This window comes from Simochromis diagramma, unplaced genomic scaffold (genome assembly GCF_900408965.1).
Source record: "Simochromis diagramma unplaced genomic scaffold, fSimDia1.1 OVJJ01000371.1, whole genome shotgun sequence".
Classification (NCBI taxonomy): domain Eukaryota; kingdom Metazoa; phylum Chordata; class Actinopteri; order Cichliformes; family Cichlidae; genus Simochromis; species Simochromis diagramma.
The window spans coordinates 4,553,508-4,565,407 of record NW_024386920.1 but is presented as its reverse complement, the minus strand read 5'-3'; the positions used below and the strand labels follow the sequence as shown (position 1 = coordinate 4,565,407).

Here is an 11,900-nt window from a genome sequence, read left to right as displayed (position 1 = left end):
GGCCAATCCCCTTTTTTCAGTGCACAGCACTGAGGCACATTATGCACATCCCAGGTCAAACTAACTAACCCATATTTTATTTACTATAGAACAGAGGAAATAGATCAAAGGTTTAAATTGATAAAATGTACCAATTTGAGAAAAATAATAGTTCATTTTTAATTTGTTGGCAGCAAAACATCTCAGAAAAGTTGGGACACACTGAAAAAAAGGAATTGGCCAACTCTTGGATTTACGTAAGCATCTTGCGTGTATTTAACATAAGTGCCTCATGCTTTAAAGTTAAGTGTAACTATATAGTGTAGAAACTACATGATATGCAGAGAGGCTAGATTAAATTGTTCATATCATGTTCGAGTGAAGTAAGTCAATAACTTACTGCGACACCGCACGGGATTTCAGTCTCGCACGCTTTGGATCGTGGTTTCAGGAAGGCATCCATCTCAGTCAAATCGAGCAGCCGCCTCTAAGTAAATTGGGTGGTTGTTGCATTAAAAAAGTCTAACTTGTAATTTAAACACAATAATTTCATGTTTCTATGAACGTAATTAAATCATGAAGAATCTGTACGAAATTCAACAACTTAATTTGTTCTTGTTGAGATGACATGATACAATCTAGTAAGAGTGGTTAGTTGCTGAACTCATGAAATTCACAAGATCGCACGAGATGTCAAACTGCAGGAAAATCACTGGAGTTATAAGAGGCGGACAACTACACACACACCACATGTATGCTATTGCTATTTATTGTGGTTTAACCTGTCAAGGACAAAAATGTACAAAAGAGTTCTGCATCAAGCCTTGAAATCATAGCTTTCCTCCTTTTGTTAAGTCTGGATTGGTGGCATGGTGGTTAGTGCTGTTGCTTCACATTAAGACAGTCTTGGGTTCAAATCCACAATCTGGCTAGTTTGCACTGGGTTCTCTTTGGGTATTCTGGTTTCGTCCCACAGTTAAAAGTCAAGCAGTTGTTAGAATTAAGTTCATTAGTGATTCTAAATTACCTGTGAATGTAAGTGCAAATGGTGGTTTGTGATAGACTTGTGAGTTGTCCTGCCTTGTAACCTATCACTTCAGGGTTATTTCCCAGCCCCCCTGCACCAGAATAAGGTTAGGATGATGGTAGCTATTGTAGATCCATTCAATCTTTATGGTAACCAGACTCTAGACTTTGTTGAACATTATGTAATATGAAGACAACATGTAGTATTTAAGTGACCAAGTAGTATTGGGGTAAAAGTTATTGAATAGTGTTGAAATAAAATGACAAAATTGTGAAGGATTAAAATATTCCAAGAGCTCAACATACTTCATCTAAACATGTTTCAATCGTGTTTTATGAACACAAAATGCACATGTTTATTACATATGAAAAAGTTGTGTTGATTTAACTCAATTGTTTAAGTTTCTGCCAAAGCAAAAAATTTGTGTGCAACCAATGTCCACTATTGAATCAAGTAAATCCAACATGGCCTTTTTTTCAGTGCAGGCCATTCAGTGCGCCTACATTCTCTGTCTTTTAACAACAGTCTGTAAATGTTTAGGAACTGAGGAAACCAGTTGCTGACTTTTAGGAGAGTAATGTTATCCCATTCTTGACCCCATACCATCAGAGGTGAAGGCCTGCCTTGCCTGGATTCATTTAAAAAGAAATTTAGCCCAGAGAAGACAGCAACATTCCTGCATCATGTTCACATATGGCTACTGTTTTGGATGATCGAGTTTTGACCTGTATTTGTGGATGGCATAGCAAACTGTGTTTACAGACAGTGATTATAGGAAGTTATTGTTTTCATTGCAGTGCCACCTTACAGCCTGAAAATTATGCTTAGATATTTTGGATCAGTTACTCTTCCAGCCTTCTTTTGGACTTGGATTTGTATTAGCTAGCTTTCAAATACTTTCAAAGTGTACTAAGGCATGGTGCAGTCCAGGAAAGCCACTTAAATGCTTTGAGAAACTATGAATGGTGATTTTTGTCTCGCTTTCTCCACTTCTCTGTCATCTGACTGTCAGGCTGAGATCCTGATCCAACACAATTTACCAGTAAGGAAGACAGTATGGACACCTGGACAGGAAGATCATAAACTTAAGGAAATATATGTTTTTGTATTCCCCTCCTGAAATCAATCCTGCATGCAATTAGCCCAATAGTCAGTTATTGTCAGTGTGCTAAAACCTTTAAGCAGTATATAAAAACTATTTCCAAATGAATTCATGATGAATTTATGGATGACCTCTTCTCTAAACAAACCAACAGTATTGATTCTCCTTTTGTTTGATTAATGAGTTCTTGGTGCTCTATTGGCCAACTGTTGGTTATTGTTTTCTGCCTGGAAATTCTGAGACAGTATTTTATTTCCAGACTGGCAAGGGAATTGTTTCGAGTGTCTGGACATAAGATATCATTATTATTTTGTGCCAGTGTATTTACAGTGTATTACAATTCTATAGTGATACAATGTATTACTTGTCACACCCCTGCTTACAAAGTAACCATTTTACTTTGTTAAAATGATCAAAATTTCAGCTTCTCTTATTCATCATTTACATGAAAATTTATGTTGCACTGTGGATTGATTTTGTGAAATGACTGGAACATTAGTTGAGGAGACATTTGGCAGAAGACTAAACAGACTTCTTCAAAAAATAATGTTACTTCACTGAGTGAGATATACCACCTTGATAGTACCTGACCTGTAAAAAAAAGCTTGTATTTTCTAACCTATATTTCTCATAAAATTAGATGCAAGCTGATGATTACAAAGACGATTAATGGGGTTAAGGGAATTGCACATCTAAATCAAACCATACCAAATTGTAGCTTGAAATGATGAAAATATAGTTGAGTTAGCGGCATTAGAAAATAAGGGTTTGTAGAAATGTCATACTTTTTAGCCCTCTATGGCATGAGTTTTCATTTATTTGGAGGAAAAAAAAAACCTCCCTATTTTGTGAGAGCTTGTTGAAATATCAGTTACAAAATAGGTTCCAAAATGTCACCGTTTTCTGTATATACTCATAGATTTTACTAGGAACAAGCAATTTATTCAGTTTTCATTTTTATTTTAATGAACATCAAATCAATTTTTATATAAGCAATTTCACTTATTAAGAGAAGAAACCTATCCAAACCTACCTTTACCTATGAAAAAAGTAATTAACTGTCATTTACCACGGTTTTATGAAAGCTGAATTTAAATTCAATAGCCACACCGAGGTCTAATTACTGTCAGTCCTGTTAAATCAAAGAGAAGTAGGCTAAAAGATCTCAAAAAGGCAACACTTCATGCCATGATCCAAACAAAGTCAAGCACAGATGAGAAGCAGTCATTGAAATTTTTCAGACGAGAAAAGGCTTTGGGACTCCAGCGAACCACAAGGAGAGCCAAAAATGGAGTAAACCTGGAAAAAGTGAACCTTCCCAGGAGTGGCTCACCTACCAAATTTGAACCAAGGGCACACCAGTGACTCAGATGGTTAGGACCTCACTGGCCTCAGTTAAGATCAGCACTCATGATTCAAAAGTAAGAAAAGGAGTGGACACAAAGGGAATCCATGCGAGAGTTCCAAGGTGAAAAACCACGCTGACCTCATCTCACAGAAGCACCTAAAAATAAAACAAGCACTCCCATGAACCAGACTTCAGAAGCACTGCTTTATTTTTGCTGCAACAATGAATTTTTATGAATTTTGCCTTACATTTTAATACTTTGCTCATATTCTAGCTGTGATTCCTTCTGTGTTTCTGTGTAATATAGCCATTATTATATTATAGCCATTAACATTTGCTGATGTTAAGCTTGAGATGGTGTTTAGTGAAGGAAATTAAACCATGACAATGCCGAGTGAGTGACCACTATACATGCATGCAGCATTTCCAAAAAGAGCATTTTGCAAGTTTAACTTGACTTGGCAACATGACCAGTGTTGATAATGATGATATTTTTATAATAACATTGTTAGCTGGTTCCATGTATTCAGTCCAGAATATAATTTAAGAGTTTACACCCAACACATAATATCATTGATCTAGATACTGGTACAACTTGGGTATTCAGAAGGATATATTCGCGAAGATGACTTGTGGCAGAAATAATGGTAAAAATTCCTGTAAACACCACTTTTCAACAAACCAACAGTGGTCAGATCCTGACCCCTTGGCAATACTACAGAGAGGGTGGTTATTAAGAAGACAGTGACGTGGCTACACATTTCACCTATGCCATGTGTTATAGGCAGAGCGATGCAGGCAGGGAATCTCATTCTACTGCATCTGACCTTATGTCAGCTCCACTGAAGTGGGTGTTACCTCATTCAGAAATGAATCGCCGTTCTTGCCACAGGATTGTTGCTACCTCAAGAGTTTAATTGAGGCAGAAGGCTGTGTGAGTGAGAAATCTAAAGATGTAGAGAAAAGAACAGAGGAGAAGGAGGGAAAAACAAAGGGAAGGAAGAAAACAGAGGATGCAATGCAGAAGAATGAAGTGTTTAAAGGTGAAGGATCAAATCAGACCCGTCTGTTTCATCTTAACAGTGACAGTGGCTTTGTTGAACCTTTAGACGCCAGAAAATAGACCGAGCCATTTATCTGTGTAAAGAATAGCACAGTGCAGATGAACAAATCTGTAAACCCTGATCTGAGGTCAGATGTTTCTCTGAATGGATGAGTCCAGGGGTGGGAGATTGGAAAAGCTTGTCCTCCATCCACTGTGTGACATGATGCAGCTGCTTCAGCAAATAATAAGGATAACTGCAGACATCAAAGTTTTTGTATTCTTAATAAAGAGTAGGCTATTTGCACGGCCCTGAGACAAGATTGTATCATCGTTTAAATTATCCCATTTAAGTAATAAAACAGGCAGAAGTGTCCTCCTTCCCTTTAAAAATTGAACAAAAATGTCAAATTATTTGTGAGATGAACAAGAAGAACATTACATTAGAACCTCACATTAGAATTGCCTGAGGGTTACATTTTGGACATGCAAATAATAAAACACAAGAAATGTGAGAAACCAGAACTGATAAATATTTTATAAACATGTATTCTGTCAGGTTGGCTTTTAGTGCATCATCTTTTTAAAGGCAGACTGTTTTCAGCAAAAGATAGTGTTTTCACTCTCATGAGAGAAAGCTGCATGTTTACTTTATTTCCTTTTTATACTATATATTTTGCAAAATACTTTGCTAAGGAACGGTGTGCTATTTGCAGTCTTGTCACAAACATGTAGATTTAAGAGTCAGCTATTTTCTTTAAAAGCATCAGTGTATCCAACTCACTCCTAAACAATAATGCAAAGCTGCTATTTCCTGAACCAAAAATCATTGAATGTCTTGACTGCTCTGATTTGCATAAATGTGAATCAAAACCTGAATCAGTCACAATACTATATAAAGTAAAAAATTACATAAACCTGTACACTGAATGTAATACTCTAGTCGATCATAAAACAACTAAATTATGTACAGAGCAAGACAACATAAATTAGCCCAAAATATTCAAAAACAACATGCACTGAGAGAAAACGACGATCAAGTTTATTAAACTGGTTGTAAGAACTAATAGTGTCATGGTCTGGGTGAGTCATGGTAATTTTCCACAGCATCTGCTCTCCTCCTCTGGGTGGAGCCCTTATTGCACCTCCCTGGATTCCCACCCGGTGGCAATCATCACCTGCAGTATATAAGACCAGCGCTCACAACTAGTCTTTGCCAGATTATCTGCTAACCCATGTTAGTTTGTGGCCTCACGTATCTCTTGTTTATCATAGTGTTTGTACTTACCTTGTTTTCGCTTATGTGGACACTGGTCTCTACTGTACTGCTGCTGTTGGTAAAAAACCCTCATTCATCGTACCATTCTCAGCTTCCTGACTCCCTGCACTTCAGCGTAGTGCGCCGGGCTCACCTGGGTCTCTGCCTCTCGCCTCCTGCAAGCAAGTCAGGCATCACAGTTTGATTACTGGACCTTTAAACTCACCATTCCTCTGGAAATCTCTGACCACTCTCCTCATCTGTTTCAGTACCTTTGGTCAGCAACAGTTCCCCCCCCCGTCAAGCTCCTGCACACAGCAGCCATAGTAACATAATACTGTTCGTGTTTACAGCCTTGGCCTTTCTAGTTTCCTAATCATTCAGCTCATGTTTAGTGTTTTTGACTTGGTTCATAGTCACAGCCTAGTTTATCTGTTATCTCTCATCATTGTAAAAAAAAAAAGCTCTTTGTTCACTATGCTCCGAGCCTCCGGTTTTTGAATCTGCATTTCAGTCCACCTCTCTTCTTGGGCCGCTCAGCCCGAGAAAAGAAGTGGTACTATTTATATTGACAAATAGTAAATATTACAGCATTGCAGTCAAGAGAGTAACAATAGAATATAGAGGAAATGAAATCCAATCCTGTCACTGTGTAAGTTCTACATAAAAAAACAAACAAACTTAAGTGAATATGACGATGATTTAACTCAATAAATAAATTGTCAGTTCTGTTCAGTTGAGTTCTTCCTCTGCTCCTCTGGATATGACTGTTGTCCATTATTACTGTTATGTGCACATATCTCCAAGCCTCAATAAGGCCTTTAGAAAGTTTAGTTTCTAAAGTTTAAAGACTTTATATGGACTTTTAGCCATCTATGCATGCAGATTTATTTACACATATTAAAAGGACACATTCACAAATCTATAGAAAGACTTATTTATAGATTTACAAATCCGATTTTAGATTTGTAAATCTCTCTCTCTCATGCACACAGACACAATTCTGCTAGAGCGTCATAGATGTTAAAATGGTTAACTGTTCTACAAGCAGTTGGTAAAATATCAGCTTAGAAATCCAGCTGCCACGTAGTTTGAATCCTTTAACTGTGGCAATTGAGAACATTTCTGTTGTCACTAAATGTGTGGCTTTATGGATCAGCAGGCATTCTGATGCAGCAACCTTTGTATTTATGCATCAGAATGTCTGATTCAAATTGGTTTGAATAAGTGCTTTTGAAAATACATCATTAATAAATGTTTAAAACACATGTAAAAGATTTCATTATAATGAAATTGTTTTGCCATTTTGAGTTACTGTTGAGTTACTTTTTAACTCACAGAGCAACTTGTGTTATTTTCTGTCGAATCAAATATTTTGTGTATCTGTAGATGTCGAGTACACGGGCAGATAAATGGAGAAACATCCAGGTATGGTTAAGAGGAAAGATTCAAGTTCCAAAATCTATTTTTCACCTAGTAGCATCTCAACATACTTATTAGTTTGCATTCCTTCATAAACAGCAATAAAGGCAACAAACTGAGAGTGTGTCATGAAACGCCAAACAAGAGGCAACGGGAACATGGGAGAGAGAGGGAAACAAACCAATTATAAGCAATTGATTTACTTCCAGGCGGACTTATGGGTGCCTTAGCTTGCCAGTCAGGTTCCAGGTAATTCAGGGGATTGCAACCATTGCCATGTACTTCAGTTATTGGAGCAATCCTATGTCAGCCTCCATGAGAGCTTATGGTAAGACAGGAATATTAATAAGAAGCTGTGGTTTTCAAAGACTGGAGCTTTTGAGATCTTACGTTATCCAAAATGACACCTCTACCCCAATTCTGTAGTGCAAGGGGACCATTGGCAGACTGGATATAAAGAATATTTCTTCCTCTATATTTCTGGGTGTATTCCTTTCAAAAATGCTGCATCACATATTTTCTAAATATATATTAAATCAACCTGGCACACATTCTAATCATTCATGTCAAGGACTTTTTCTTGGTGGGGTCTCTTAATTGTGAAAGGCTTAGTGGACCTCATTCTGCTCTCTTTGACAGCTGAACACTCCCATCGGGAAATGCATTATTATGCAGTTGTTCAGTTATACAGGCTGAAGGACGAGATCTGAAAGACGAAAGACAAAAGAGAAGCTTAGGTCCAGTGTGACCTACTTCACCCTAACTCAAACACATCCAGACACACCGTCTTGAAATTGTAACCGTCCCCCTTTTTCGCATTCCATCTTCATCTCGCAGACTTGTCCTATCACCTCTTGACTTTCTCCTCTTTCTTTAGTCCACCGCCCCCTCCGCTGACTCTTCAATCACAAGAGTTTGGCTGGCAGTGGGATCAAGCCACTGTGAGATGTATGAGCGTGAAAAAAAAAATGGATGGCTAATTCAATCAAGTCTATTATTCCTAAGGCAGCGCCGTGTTATCAGTGGCACAGCAAAGGCGTTTTGATGCATTGCCTTCATGCTCAGCCTCCTCCACTACCACAGAAGTCTAAGTTGTTGTGGTCCTTTGAAGGTGGGGGTGGGAATGGGGAGGGTGGGGGGTGGTTCAGACTCACAGAGTTATCAGAGACCAGAGAGGGCTTGTTTTAGCTGCACACAAGAACACTAGAAAACTGCCATTGTAGAAGTAAGAAGTCAACTTTATGCCCCCCCCCCCCAAAAAAAAAACCACAACAAAAAAACAAAGCACAATAAACAAACAAACAAAAAAGAATGCTGTATATACGAGTGTTTATACAGCATAAAACTTCGCAGCTGCGTTTGAAAGTATGAATGTTGGCTATAGTGGTACAGGAATCAGAATCTAGAGATCTCACTATACTATTAACTATTATTAAACTCTAAATATTCACCACTGACAGAATTTGTTATTAAGCTCTACAAGTCCTTGAGTCCTTATTTGTTCTGTTTTAAAACTTAGTTGGACCAGCCCCAATAAAATAGTATCGATGAGATCTACGAAGGGCGTATTCCATTTCTGATAGAAATGAATCCACAGTCTGTGGAATATTCCAGCTCACTGGTTTTCACAACAGCACGTTTGATGGATTCTTTTCCAAAGATGAAATATTTCAACTCACATGAACATGGATTCAATTATGTTTTCACCCAGTTATGACATAAACATGGTATGCAATCACACTGTGTGAAAACTGTGCATTTAGTGTGAACACACCATTACAGTTTGTTGCACTCAAATCAACAAAAGAATGCATTAAGTGGGAAAACAGGTGATGAGGGTATTTTAATCCAGTAGACATTACTATGAAAATGAAGTTATTTATGTGTGTTAAAAGATATCCAATACAAATTTCTTGCATTTTTATTAGAAACTAGTATTTACTGGTAAACATTTTAAGTCATAGTTATTGTCGTATGCCAAAATGCAGTAAGGCAGTAAAGCTAATTCTGCCATGGGAACTCATGGGGTCAGTTTCAGGGTACAGGAATTGGAGCCACCGAGAGAGTGGAGAAACCCTAAAACAGGAAACAAACTAGTGCAAGACCATGACACTGCCATAAAGTTTAACCTTTAAATGAGGTCCTATCTCATTAAATATACACAAATTTTCATTTGATACACTAGGTGTGTATTTTAAACATTTTCATTTCACTCTTAGTGCAATACACATGGAAGCAAAAATCCTAAAATCTCAAAATGTTTTCACAAAACAACATGAACAATGAAAAACAGAGTGATTCTTTCACACTTTCAAAATGTTAAAAAAACATTCAGTGAAATGTTTGTCATCCATAGACACTCTACAGCTATTTAGGGGAAGTACTTCTAGTTGAGACTGCAAACTCACCTGAGGGTCTTCTTGTTACACCCAGGAGAAATCCTTCTTTCCTTTATTGAGCTGCATCTTTAACTGTGTAAAAAGAGACACAAAACCTGTGACACAGTAACTACCTTCATTAGGAATAAAATATGCTGGTTGATCACCAGCTCGGATTTAGAAATCTTTGTCAATCAAAGCCTTTCAATACACAATGCTATGGAATAATTTAAAACTGTGTCATGTGCTTGGAAATTTAAGGTGAAATGAATATATATCGTAATGGTTGTGGTTTTTGTCACAGGATTTAATTTGCGGATAGTATCATGTAACCCACAATATCAAGCATGCATTTATTGTTCTGTAAACTAAAATATTCTGAACATAGTGCATTAAATATTGTATTTGAAGAAGTGAGAGTTCAGTGGATTTAAACCATGAATAATAATACAACATGCATATGTATGGGTGACTCCATATCCTGGCTGCTGCGGAGCTGATGATGTTAACATTTTTCAAAAAATCTAGTTAGAGAGTGTTGACGGATACAGATCCTTTATGAAGTCAGTAATGCATCTCCAGCATATTGAGAAGCTGATTAACTTTTAATACTAGGTCAGTTGTTTCTTAACAGCAGTAATGTCTTGCACTGTATGTGCAGACATTGGCCTGATTATTCATACACCCACATTTCTTTTACATGAAGTAAAGTTTGACATATTGTTGCCACTGTTTTATATATTTCTATATAATATAATCAAGGACTATCAAGATAAAACTCAATACTGATAATACAGATTGGCATGTCTTCAGGCAGCTTACCATTCATATAATGAAGTTATATGAAAGGAAGTGATAGATACCTTTTTTTTGTGTGAAATATTGATATCACACGATGACAGGTCAGAGATATTTCAAGCTGCCCACCCTATCCACTTGGACTTCCAAGTCTAATGCCTGGAATCTGAAGGATCACAGTCACAGTGAGTAGAGCAGGGGTTCAGCAGGAAGACACAGTACACTGGTTTTGAGGGCAAGGAAAAATACTCATACTACGTGTGGGCTTTTGGATACCAAGTTCAGGACCCGTCTGCATGAGGAGTATAATCTCACAGTTAAGCAACCAGTCTGGAAGGCACTGTTGTGTTAAATGCCAAGCCCTAATACATTTGTCACAGTCTGGCTGAGAAGCTGACTGTGTGGAGTGAGGAGGTGGACCCAAGTGCAGACACGTGAAGAGACAAAACTTGACGTAACAAAAAATGAGCCGTTTATTGAGGCTGGCAAAAATAATACAAACAAAGGGAGAGGGCGAAAACCAAACCTAAACTGGGTGAACTAAGGCTAAACATAAAAAACCATGGAACGCGAACAAGAACATAGAAACCTGACATGAAGTCCTGGCGTGATGTGGAAACAACGCAGGACAACAGACGATCAGACGAGGAATGAACGGAAACACACAGACTAAATGCACACTGGAGGTGATCAGGGGAAGTGGAAACACATGGGGAAACAGGAAGCATAATGGGATGCAACCATGGCAACATGAGCCTGACACAGAAGACGTAGACATGAAACACATGAAGGGTGAGGGAGACTTAAACACAGGAGGTGAAGACACAAGGGGAATCTAAGAAATAATGAACTATAACAACAACTTAAGCATAATAGAAATGAACTTAGATAATCTAATGAACTTAAACATAAACATAAAAATATACGGTAATACAAATTTAAAATGCTGGGTGAAATGATCCAGGATCATGACAGAATTTTCAAATAGAATTTCACATGAAATATTACAACAAACTGCAAAGATACTTAGACAGTTGGATATATATATATGATCTGAATATATGATGGATAATTGGGAATTGTGTCTGAACTAAATGTAACTGTAATGCACCTACGCTACGCTGCTTAACAATGGTGGATGTTGTTGCTGTGGTGAAACTACAATATCATTAAGATGGACTACAAATCTATAAATAGAATCTTCTTAGTGGTTTGATTCCTGGTCCTCCAGTCTGCATGCCAAGTATCCTTGGGCAAGATACTAACCCTAAGTTGCTCTCTGATGCATCCCTCAGAGTATGAATGTGTATGAATGTTAGTTAGGAAGCACTAAAAAAGCTTAGAAGAAAGTGCTTGGGTCTAGGTGCGGTTTCCCCCTCTGGGGGCGAGGGTACCTGGACCTGGGGTATAGAGTATGTTTGGGGAGTGTGATTGTGTGTACAGTGTCCATTTGTGTCTGTCTCCACGTTGGGTGAGTGCCGAGTATTTGTCTATGTGTGCATGAGGGCGTTTGTGTCTGTGTGTGCATGAGGGTGTTTGTGTCTGT

The 11,900-nt window shown here is 37.8% G+C and overlaps 1 long non-coding RNA gene across 1 annotated transcript; it reads right to left on the bottom strand.

The window, feature by feature from the left end:
- Positions 1–3,147: 3,147 nt before the first annotated feature.
- LOC120736463 lies at positions 3,148–11,544 on the bottom strand. Its single transcript, XR_005696511.1, has 3 exons — positions 9,587–11,544; positions 5,787–5,932; positions 3,148–5,676 (listed from the first exon to the last, which is right to left on the bottom strand). It is a non-coding gene; the product is annotated as an uncharacterized LOC120736463 (long non-coding RNA).
- Positions 11,545–11,900: the final 356 nt, after the last annotated feature.